Consider the following 11,313-nt stretch of genomic DNA (forward strand, 5'->3'; position numbering starts at 1 on the left):
GGGCGCTTACTAGGGGAGGCAAAGTCCGATATCTACTAACGGTTAGCTACAGCGCTAAACTATAGGCGAGGGGCGTGCTAATTTATAGTAAGGAGAATACGGGCGGCCTAATTAATAAGCTATTACTCGGCGATATTAGTTATACTATTAAGGGACCTACGAGGTATCTCGGGGCTACTCACGGTATAGAAAATTTAATTAAAACAAAATCGAGAAAATACCTAAAAAGAAGCTATAGAAGGGGAAGAAAATAGGGAAAAACAAGGAATAGTAGGAGGTTTATTTTACTATCCTTCCTACGCTATTTAGGTAGAAGGAATAACCCCCGGTTATATATTCGGTAGGCGCGTTATTTATAATAAGCACGCAGGCCGGTGAAGGGCTCGTAATAGTACCGCTATATAAGAGCTCCTTTATGCTATTTTAGCCTTCAAAGGATCTTAGCTACTACGGATTACCTCCCTTTAAGGGCGCCTTTAATAAAAGCGAATAAAGGAGGCTATTTTCGGATTATACGCGGGGAGACTAAAGTAACGCGAGGTCACGACTATACGACCACAACACGCCCGCGACCTCGCCTCCGGGGGGGGGGGGGGGGGGGGATATATTACGGGCTATAGCCTGCGGAATAGTCCCCGGTAATAGCCGGGACTAAGAAGCACGGACCTCCTAGCGAGGCCTATACGATTCTATATATACTTAGCCGCTTACACACCGCGTAGACTTTTCCTTTCCTCCTTTCCTCCTTTCCTCCCTTAGTTCGAATAATCTATATTTTCGGCCTTAATACGTGAATAACTTTTAACAAGCCGTCACAAAATCTCTGTAAAACGCGCCTCTAACCACTCTAGAGCTATAGTACCAATAGCCCTTAAAAACGCGTCGAGTTAATCCTCTATAGTATTAGAAGATCTAACACTATAAGTCTTTAAATCTCGGTATAGGGATATAAAGTCCTATAACTAACGCTTATAGGGTATCCTCCGTATATTTTATATATATTCTTTCTATCTCTTCTTAAGTAGGGACTTCTAGGCAGCATTAGTAGGTTTAAGATAGTCCTTTAAGGCGATTAGGATATCTTTAACCTCCTTCTTCCCTACATACTAATCTTTAAGGTTAGGATTAACTATCTTCGCGATATAGTCGTGAAGAGTAGCTAGACCTCGTTACTATTACTGATATTTATTCTCTTTTACATTCTATAGCTTAAACTTACGGTCCTAGGTATTATCGTCGTTACCTTCTTCTAGAGGTTCCGAGGATTCGAGCTATTAAGGACGTTTGGATTCCTTAAGGTCTGGATTAATAAGGTTAGAGACCTGGTTAGCGTAGGCTATCTGTATAATAGCCTCGATCTAATAACGCTATTCTTTTAGTAAGGTAAGGATCGTATAGCCTATGATAGGTAACGCCGTAGTTAAGGCTATCGTCTAACTAACTAGGACTATAGGGAAATAAACTATTAAAGCCGACTCTAATAGACTAATTAAGTAAGGAGCGATTAAACAAGATAGAACGAGATAGGGCTTAAGCGATTAAATAAGAGGGGATTAAGCGATTTATTAATGGAATAACGGAATAACGGTTATAATAAAGCAGGCAGACGTAGTTAATAGTACTAAGCTAATCGCTATAGACTTAAGGCTATTTTGACTGCCTTAAAGCTATAGGATCTATCGGAATAACTTTGTTTATTAGAACGCTGGGCTTATAACTGTTAGTGTATAAATAAGGTACGCAAAAGATATATATGTGTATTTTAAGAAGAGTAAAAGATACTCTGCGGAAATGTCTAACTATAAGGTAAAAGGAGGGGAAATCGATGTGGATACATCGGTCGGAAGTACTCCATCCGAGTATACAAATGGCGTAAGTCACACCCCGATAAGTGTGTGGTGGCATCTAACAGATGGAGTACTTTCGACCGATGTATCCACATCGATTTCCCCTCCTTTTACCTTATAGTTAGACATTTCCGCAGAGTATCTTTTACTCTTCTTCAACACACACACACATCTTTTGCGTACCTTATTTATATACTTACAGGAGTAGTTAGTAGCAGTAATAGCAGGGTGGATCTAATAGTCACGGCTAAGGAAGCGGTGGGGGTTATACCTTATACTGTTTCTTTAGATTATATTTATGTATATCGAGAAACCTAGGAAACTAATCTAATTTCGGGTAGTGGAGATATAGTGGATTATCTTATCCAGAAAGGGTTTAAGAAGACCCGGAAGACCGAACAGGGGATAGCGGAAGACCGGTACTCACTATAGAGTATAAAGGCAATATGCAATACTTGTTGCCCTGTGTTAGAGGAAGCAGGTAGGGTACCGGGATATAAGGTAATGCGCCCTAGTAAGGCTTTTAGGGTATATGTCACGTGTGTTATATAGCCTCTTTTGTAGTACTATTTAAGGTAGATAGATATTTCTTCGGAGTACTTTTAGAACTCTCTAAGAAATAAGAATAATGAGTTTTATACCGATATTCGTATTCTGATAGTTATAAGCCCGGCGCTCTAGAAAACGGTTTTATTCCGATAGTTTTAATGGCTCCTAGGCACTTAATTAATCATATCCTTTTAATTCTACCCTCTTTTTTAATAGATTTTTTAAGCCTTAAGTCTATTACGGTTAGTAGTTATTTTACCGGCTATATCCGTCTACCTTACCTAAGACCTCCGAACTATTTAGTTAAAGATAGAGATTAGACTAGTAGTTAATAGACCTAGTAGAAACTATTATAATTAAGAGTATAGTTAATAAATCTAATAAAAACTATCACGATTAAGCATACTAATATACCCTAGCCAGGTAAATCCCTAGCTAGCTAGTACTATAGGACCTAGAGATTCTATAGTTTAGAAAGGGGTAACCTTTACTATAAAATATAAGGTATAATAAAGATATCTTCTCTAAACTAAGGGGTAAAGCCCCAAACTAATATATCTATAGGGGAACCCGGGGGATAGTTCGGCTCGGTAACTATAAACCCTGGTTCTAACGGTAGACCGCCGTGGAACACAGTTCTAACGGTGGACCGCTATAGAATATGGTTCTAATAGTGGACTGCTATAGAACAAGGTTCTAATAATAGACCGCTATAGAATATAGTTCTAATAGTAGACTGCTATAGAACACGGTTCTAATAGTGGACCGCTATAGAATATAGTTTCTGTACTTTGTCTAGTATCTATAGTACGCTATAGATGTATTATATACCCCGGGCTATAAAGCCCTATATCCCGCGGGCTTCCCCGCTATATAGCCGTAAAACACGGTATATCCTAGTTAGGATATAGGCTTATAGTAGATATCTCGATAACACAGAGTTAAAGGAGAATAAAAGAAAATTACTTCGCGCTAACGAGGCGCGGCGCCCTAGCGGCGACTATAATTAATACTCTATAATAGCGCTATACATAAGGGCATAGAATAAGAGAAAATGTACAAAAGCTACCGCTGTTTTCTATAGTATTAGGACGGCGATAAGGCTATTAACCACCTCTTATAGTTCCGGATAGGCAGGTATAAGTATATAGAAAGGACAAAGAAATATACGGGACTATAATAGGGAAAACCGAAGAAGAAAGAAGAATAAAAGAAAACAGACTATATCGTAATAACCCCGGCATATCTAGCGCGAATCCCCTATATCCCTAGCTTATTCTATTATATCCACCGCATCGGAATCGTTATCGAGGTCTATAGACGGCGTGTATAGCAGGCTAAGGCCTAGTATATTAACGCCGTAGATAGCGGCGGCGTCCTCTAGGGAGAGCGTATCGCGTTATTACGCTAGTTCGGTAACGGAGATATTATATACGGCGAGGAGGCCGCGCTCCTTATACTAGTCAAAGTAACGGTGGAGAATAGCATAATACTTTATAATATTCTCCGCTAATTCCCGGTTATTAACTAAATAGTCCGCGAGTTTAGTTTATCGGATAGCGAAAAGGTCGGTACTATTACTATCTATTAGCGCTAGTTAGATAAAGGCCCTAAGACACTATAGTTTAACGAGCAGCTACTAATTAGCTGCGCTCTAGGTAGGATCTTTAGAGACATAGTTCTTAATCCAGTTTTTAGTAAAACCGGCCGCTACCGCGCGGGCAAGGGCTTAGACCGAGTATTATAACGTTCCCGTATAAGGAATAGATAGATATCACCAGCGCGACGATTAACGTTATAGGTTACGGCGGCTATAATACGGAGGAACTCCGGTCCGTTAATATCCCTCCTATTAAAGGCCGCGATATTACTAAAAGTACTACGGTATTTACCCGTATACTCTTCTAGCTTATCCAAGAGCTTAGCGGCGAATATAGTATCTATATAGCCGGGAGAATCCGGGATATCCCTAGTAGTAAGATTAATAATATTCGGGATCTAGGGGCCTGCTTACGGGGTATTAGAGTTATTAGCGGTGCCGCGGTTCTTAGCGACTTTATCGGCGGATATAAACGTTATACGCGTACGTGTGCTAAGGGGTATAGACGACCCGTTAGTAGTGATATATACCGAGCGGCGATAATGCTAAGCGGGCGTTTACGGGGCGGTATTAATAAACTACCTAGCGGCGTTCCGGCGGGGAGCCGGGAGAATAACGGACTCGTTGAATATCTATTCGGATCGGCTTTATCCGGCGATTTCGGGGTTAGCCGCGAGTAGCTAGCGCGGCTAGGGGTAACGGTGCGCTAGTATACACGCTATCTCCTTAGTGATTAGCCGGGCAATATAAGGGTAAAACGGTAGCATATAAATTATACATTCTAGCCCTCGGGTTCACGGGTTATCGTAACTTAGTTAGATAACCTCGGTACGTATTTACTCTATTTAAGTAGGGTTATCCTAACGCTACTAGTTAAAGTTACTACTAATAGTAGGGAGCGCGTTAATAAGCTTTTTCTCGCCCCCGTATAATTATAGGGCCCGAAAGTACCCCTTAACGCCGAGGTTTATACCACGGCGCCGACCGTAGAACGCGCTCTTAAAACATTCCTAGTAGATATTATCTTTAGACTTCTAGTTACCAGCTAGTTTTAGCACGGCGAACTATATCGCGATTAGCGTAATAGATATATTATTTATTAGTTACTAGAGTTACTTAGTTAATCGGACGGCTATACGGGTAAGGCTAGTATATACGCTAGATTAGAATATACTAGTAGTTTAGGGCAGATAAAGAAAGGAGTGGAAAAGGCGGTAATCTTTGTTATTAGTGAATCACCGTAATAGGGCGATTATACGTGGAGTCCTTAGTAATACGGCGGTTTATAGCGGATACTAATTACGGTATAGCGAGTATAGTTAAACTTACTATAATACGGGTAACTACAGAAGCTTACTAAGATACGGATAATCACAAGTAAATTAAAGCGGTATATAGTAAAGGAGTTTATATATAGTGGCTTATAGTAGAACCGATTACTTAATAGAGATAGCGGGTAACTACGAGAATTAATACAGGAAGTCGTAAGGTAGTCTATTACGGTATAAGCGTTTATAAGAGGACTTATTAAGATACGGTATATTAACTATCTAATTCTTATAATAGGGTAGAGCCTTATCCCCCCTACCTGCCGCCGGATATAGCAGGAACCCACCTAGGGGAGGCAGGAGGCGCCTACCCCCCCTACTCTCTTTATTAACCGAATAAAAGGAATAAAAGGCACGATCCTTAAGGGACGCAGGGGGACCAAGGCTAGAGAGCCGTAGCCGCCGTATAGCGGGAGCGCGGTGGCGCCCCTTAGCCCCCCCGCTCCACCGATAAAGATTGGCTTAGGCTAACTTACCTATCTATTAGCCTACTTCACTTCCCGTCAGCTATTAGCCTAGAGGTGAGATCCAGATACGTAACGGGGAAGAACCGGGGCTATATCGGCCCCGTAACGGCACCTCTCCACCTAAGGAAGTATATAGAGGTTTTCCCCGGGTTTTACCCGGGTTTTCCCCTCTATAGCCACCTGAGAAGGACCGCGTAGCCTAGGAAGGCTCCTATAGATTAGTCAGGATAGCGGAGTAAGATTAATAATAATAATAATAATATTAAGATACGGAAACTTAGGAAGATTATAGTAACGCGGTGACTATAGGGATTCCACGGGCGTGTTTAGTTATTATTCCTTATATTTTCTTATCGAGCGCTATAATAACTATAGCGGAGAGATTAAATAGTTTAGGTTATAAGTGGGTTTAGCTTTTAGTCTTTCCTCCTCGGTGCTCTGGGTAACACGGCTTATTTTATATTTTCTAACCGCTTTACGGGTTACCGTAGTATTCTTTATATATCCACCGCTATTCGGGGTTATCTAGGCATCGCCTAGAATAGCGGCCTTTAGCGCCTCTATCTTCTTTAACGTATTTCCAATACTATTCGAGATTATCTAGGCGTCGCCTAGAGTAGCGGCCTTTAGCGCCTCTATCTTCTTTAACGTATATCTAATACTATTCGGGGTTATCTAGGCGTCGCCTAGAATAGCGGCCTTTAGCGCCTCTTTAACGCTTTGCAGAGGTTATTTAACGCCTTTTATTTGCCCTTATCCTAATTATATCCTTCGCCTTTATAGTTCCTTTAGCCTCTAAACGTTCTATTAATCTAGCCACTTTTTTACCGGACTAAGCACTCTATCTATGGTTATCTATACCCTTATACGGCTTTCTTATAATTACGCGATAGTATAGTGTCTATCCGTATTCTATAGGGTCTATAAATCTAACGGTTCTAGTAGTAGCCTACCGTAGAATTATAGATACTCCATGAACTAATATCTCTATGTATCTGCCCCGGGCGATATAAGCCCTACGTCCCGCGGGCGTCCTGTACCGGGGAAGGGTAGCGCTGTATAGTAACTACTTAATAACCGTAGACCGCGATAGTATTCTTTATAGAAAGGAAAATAGGAAAGGAAAAGAGTAAAGTAAACCGCTAGGTAGTGATAAGGAGCGAATAGCGAGGGTAATAGAATAAAGAGGGAGAGAAGGGAAATAAGAGGCATATACGTTTATAAAACGACAGATATACGTTAAGGGGAGATAGTAAACTATAATATCCCGCCCAGGGAACGGGTTAATATTCGGATCCTTAGCCGGTAACGAGGCGAGGAATATACCGGTAGAGATCTTTACCGTTTAGTTCTTCCGCTTCGATAGGCTATCTAGTTATCCGGAGTGTTACGGCCTTCCACGGCGTTATCTCGAAGTCAGAGAGGAGCTTAGGGTTCTGTCGGAAATAATAGACATGGCGGTATACGTGCTATAGCTAGTAGATAGGTAGGGGGGCCGTGGTAAACTTATTAGCCGTGGTTAAAGACGAGTCAGATAAAGGGAAGCTCTCCCTTTAATAGGGAGAACTAGCCGAGGGGCCTTAGGTAGTCCGATACTAAAACCATAGCTTACGATTAAGCTATTTCTTATATTACGGGGCGGTAAAGGCGTGCCCTCTAGGCCTTAGGATTAGTCTTAGGCACGGATACTGGTTCTACGCTTTTCCTCTTAGGGTTATTCTACTGCTAGCCTCGAATATTCTCGACACGTTAATAGCCGGTCGGATAATAGCGAGCCGCGCGGCCTGCTTAGGAGGAAAACGTTCTCCGCGAAGTACGGGTAAAGGGAAGGCTTTACTGTAAGGGGAGGTTACCACCCCTTATACTCCGCGGGAAAAGGGGAAAAAAAAGGGGGGCGAAATTATCCAGTGGCTCGGTGCTACGGTAAAGCTAGTATACAGGATAGGGTAGTCGCTATCCTATACCCTTTAGCGATTATTAGGAAGGTTATCGCTACGATTATTAGGAAGGTTATCGCTACGATTATTAGGAAGATTAGTATTATATTAGAGCTAGGGATCTATAGTAGGTGCTAGTATAGGTTAGTATTAGTATAAGCGCTATTTCTGTGCTTAACTAGCGACCGTGGATTCCTTAGTATACTCCACGCCTAGACCTAGTAAAGGGGAGGTGACTATTAGGGGGTTAGCGTATCCCGTGGTTCTATTAGGACTCGGGGTTTGCGGATGATACTAGTATACAGGATAGTATAATTACTATCCTACGCCCTTAAAGGTCTAGAATAGTTAGTGTTAGTATAGGTTAGTATAATCGCCTACGCCGACTAGCGATTATTAGGAAGGTTACTATAGTTAGAGCTCGGGACCTATAATACTAGTATATAGGTTCGTATAGGCGTTATTCCTGCGCTAAACTAGCGACTATGGATTCCTTTATAGCTCTACGTCTAGACCTATTAAAGGGGAGGCGTCTTCGCCTAGCGGGCTAGCGGTCGTAATAGTTCCGTCGGTTACTATATATTTATTTAGTCTTCGTATACGTAGTTCGCGATAGCGACTACTATATACTACGTATCTGTTTAGTCTTACTATATATAGTCCGCGCCAAGCGGCTATGTCTAGTACGCTAGTGTTTACTAGTAAACCACGTGTGTATTTAATCTTAGTATATAGAGTCCGTGCCGGGCGGCGGTTTATAAACCTTACCTTAGAGCTTAGTCACTATTAATATTGATATTATTACTAATAATATTCTTAATATCCTTCGAGTATATCCTTTGTACTCGAATAAAGGATATCTTCCCCGTAAGCCTAGACCGTTCTCTTTCGAGTCAGTTTACTAATACGAGTCAGACAAAGAATTACGATATTATTACGATATCGATCCTTTTATAAAGAATAAAGGATATTAACCCGTTCCCTCGGTTCGGTTATTCCTTTCTTTATACTTCTTCTCAATCGGTTTTCTTAATCTATACGCGCGCAGAAATCCCACCTTATAATCCTATTATTACTATCTATTTTTATACTGCTTTTCGTGACTTTCGTCCCTTCCACTTATTCGCTATCTTCAAAAGTTACTACTATTTAATATACCCTAACTAGGTAAATCCCTGGCTAGCTAGCACTATAGGACCTAGGGATTCTAGGGTTTAGAAAGGGGTAACCTTTACTATAAAATATATGGTATAATAAAGATATCTTCTCTAAACTAAAGGGCGAAGCCCTAAACTAATATATCTACGGGGAACCCCGGGAATAGTTCGGCTCGGTAACCGTGGACCCTAGTTCTAACGGTAGACCGCCGTGGAATATAGTTCTAATAGTAGACCGCCGTAGAACACGGTTCTAACGGTGGACCGCCGTGGAACACGGTTCCCTTGCCTTATCTAGTATCTATAGTACGCTATAGGCGTATTATATAGAGTCGGTAAACCCAAGGAGGTTACCCTTACCCTGGTAGTTAATAGACCTGGCGAAAACTATTATAATTTAGTATAAAGTCGGTAAACCTACGGAAATTATTATCGATTAAGGTTACCCTCTCCCTTATAGTTAATAGACCTAATAAAAACTATCACGACTAAGAGAGTACTTAATAGACCTAATAAGAACTATCACGCGAAGAGCTCGAATAACTATCGCTCTCTTTAAGAGTCTACGAAAAGTAACTAGTATATACTACCCCCGTTATATATAACGATTACCTGTATAAGACTCCTATATAGGTCTATATACCGCCTCTGCTAGTAATGCTACTATTATTAAAATAGAGCTAGGAGGGGAAGACTAGAGTGGTTTTTTGGTTTAGATTAGAATAGTAAGCAGGTAAGCACCCTATAGTTCTAGGAGGGTATATTAGAGGAAGTAGGCGGGGTACCGGGGTCTAAGGTTATCAGATGCCCACAGCCACCTTATCGAGGCATGACAAACCATATTATATTAGACGTATAGAATACTTCGTTCCTATATATCCACCCTTCTTTCCCCTGCTTTTTTCTTATAGTTAGATATCCCTATAAAGTAGGATAAACTTCACTTAGATAACTATATATATAATTCCGCGTACTTTATTTTATATTCTACTAGTTATAAGCCCGGCGATCTAATAAATAAAGCTCTTCCGATTAATCCTATAGCTTCTAGGCTATTATTATTATTATTATTATTATCGATCTTACTCCGTTATCCTAACTAATCTATAGGAGCCTTCCTAGGCTATACGGTCCTTCTCGGGTAGCTATAGAGGGGAAAACCCGGGTAAAACCCGGGGAAAACCTCCATACACTTCCTTAGGTAAAGAGGTGCCGCTACGGGGCCGATATAGCCCCGGTTCTTCCCTATTACGTATCTGGATCTTATCTTTTAGGCTAGTAGCTAACGGGAAGTATAGTAGGCTAGTAGTTAGTTAAATTAGCCTAAGCTAATCTTTATCGGTGGAGCGGGGGCTAAGGGGGCGCTACCGCGCTTCCGCTATACGGCGACTACGGCTCTCTGGCCTTAGTCTCCCTATATCCCTCGAGGATTATGCCTTTTATTCCTTCTATTCGGTTAATAAAAAGAGTAAGGAGGTAAGCGCCTCCTGCCTCCCCTAAATAGGTTCCTGCTATATCCGGCGGTAGGTATGGAAAAGGCCTTATCGTATTATAAGAATTAGATAGTTAATATCCCCTAAGGCCTTTATACCTTAAACCTCCCTCTTCCTCCTCTAATACTAATAAGTTTATTATAGGTTTTCCTCCTAATCTATTCCCGCTTATAGTCCTATAGGTTTATCGTTATGGCTTATACTAACTAGTAAACTCCTTTAGTTTTCTTATCGTATTCCTATTATAGTTTTACTATACGTGTCTCGCGGTAGCGTTATAGTGGTGTGGTGGTATAGGGTTAACTATATAATATAGTATTAATATATATATATATATATATAAGTAATTAGTAGTAGTAGTTTAATATAAGTTTTTTCTTCGTAGTGTAATAATACCTTTATAGTAGCGTGCTAATAGCGGTAGATATCTTCTCCTAGTAATAGCGCTAATACTAATAATAATTATAATTATTATAAGAAAGGCTTAATTAGGGTTATACCGTATATAAGCCTTAGTAAGGCCTTCCTAGCCCACGCCGAAGGCCCTGAAATCTTTAAGGCCTATAACTATACGAAAAGCGGCCTTAACGCGAAAATCCCACCGATTTAAATACCTACGAAGCAGAAGGCCTACGCCTTCGAAGATAAATGCAACGCCCTACTTCACACCCTTTTTCCAGCACTATCTTCTTCCTCTTCTTCTTCTTCTTCTTCTTCTTCTTCTTCCGCCACCGACGCCCCTGAAGCCCCTGTATTTACAGGCCCTTCAGGGGGCCTAGGCCCCTCCTACCCTTCGAACGGCCCCTAGAGCCTGACTAGATCACGTAGTAAGGGCCTTAGAAGACCGTGGGAGTGGCCTAGCCTCCAGGCTGCCAAACTACAGCGCGCTATATTCGGCGCCGCTAAGGGGAAAGCCCTAGGGCCTGATAGGATTA

This window comes from Sodiomyces alkalinus (genome assembly GCF_003711515.1).
Source record: "Sodiomyces alkalinus F11 unplaced genomic scaffold SODALscaffold_2, whole genome shotgun sequence".
Lineage (NCBI taxonomy): Eukaryota > Fungi > Ascomycota > Sordariomycetes > Glomerellales > Plectosphaerellaceae > Sodiomyces > Sodiomyces alkalinus.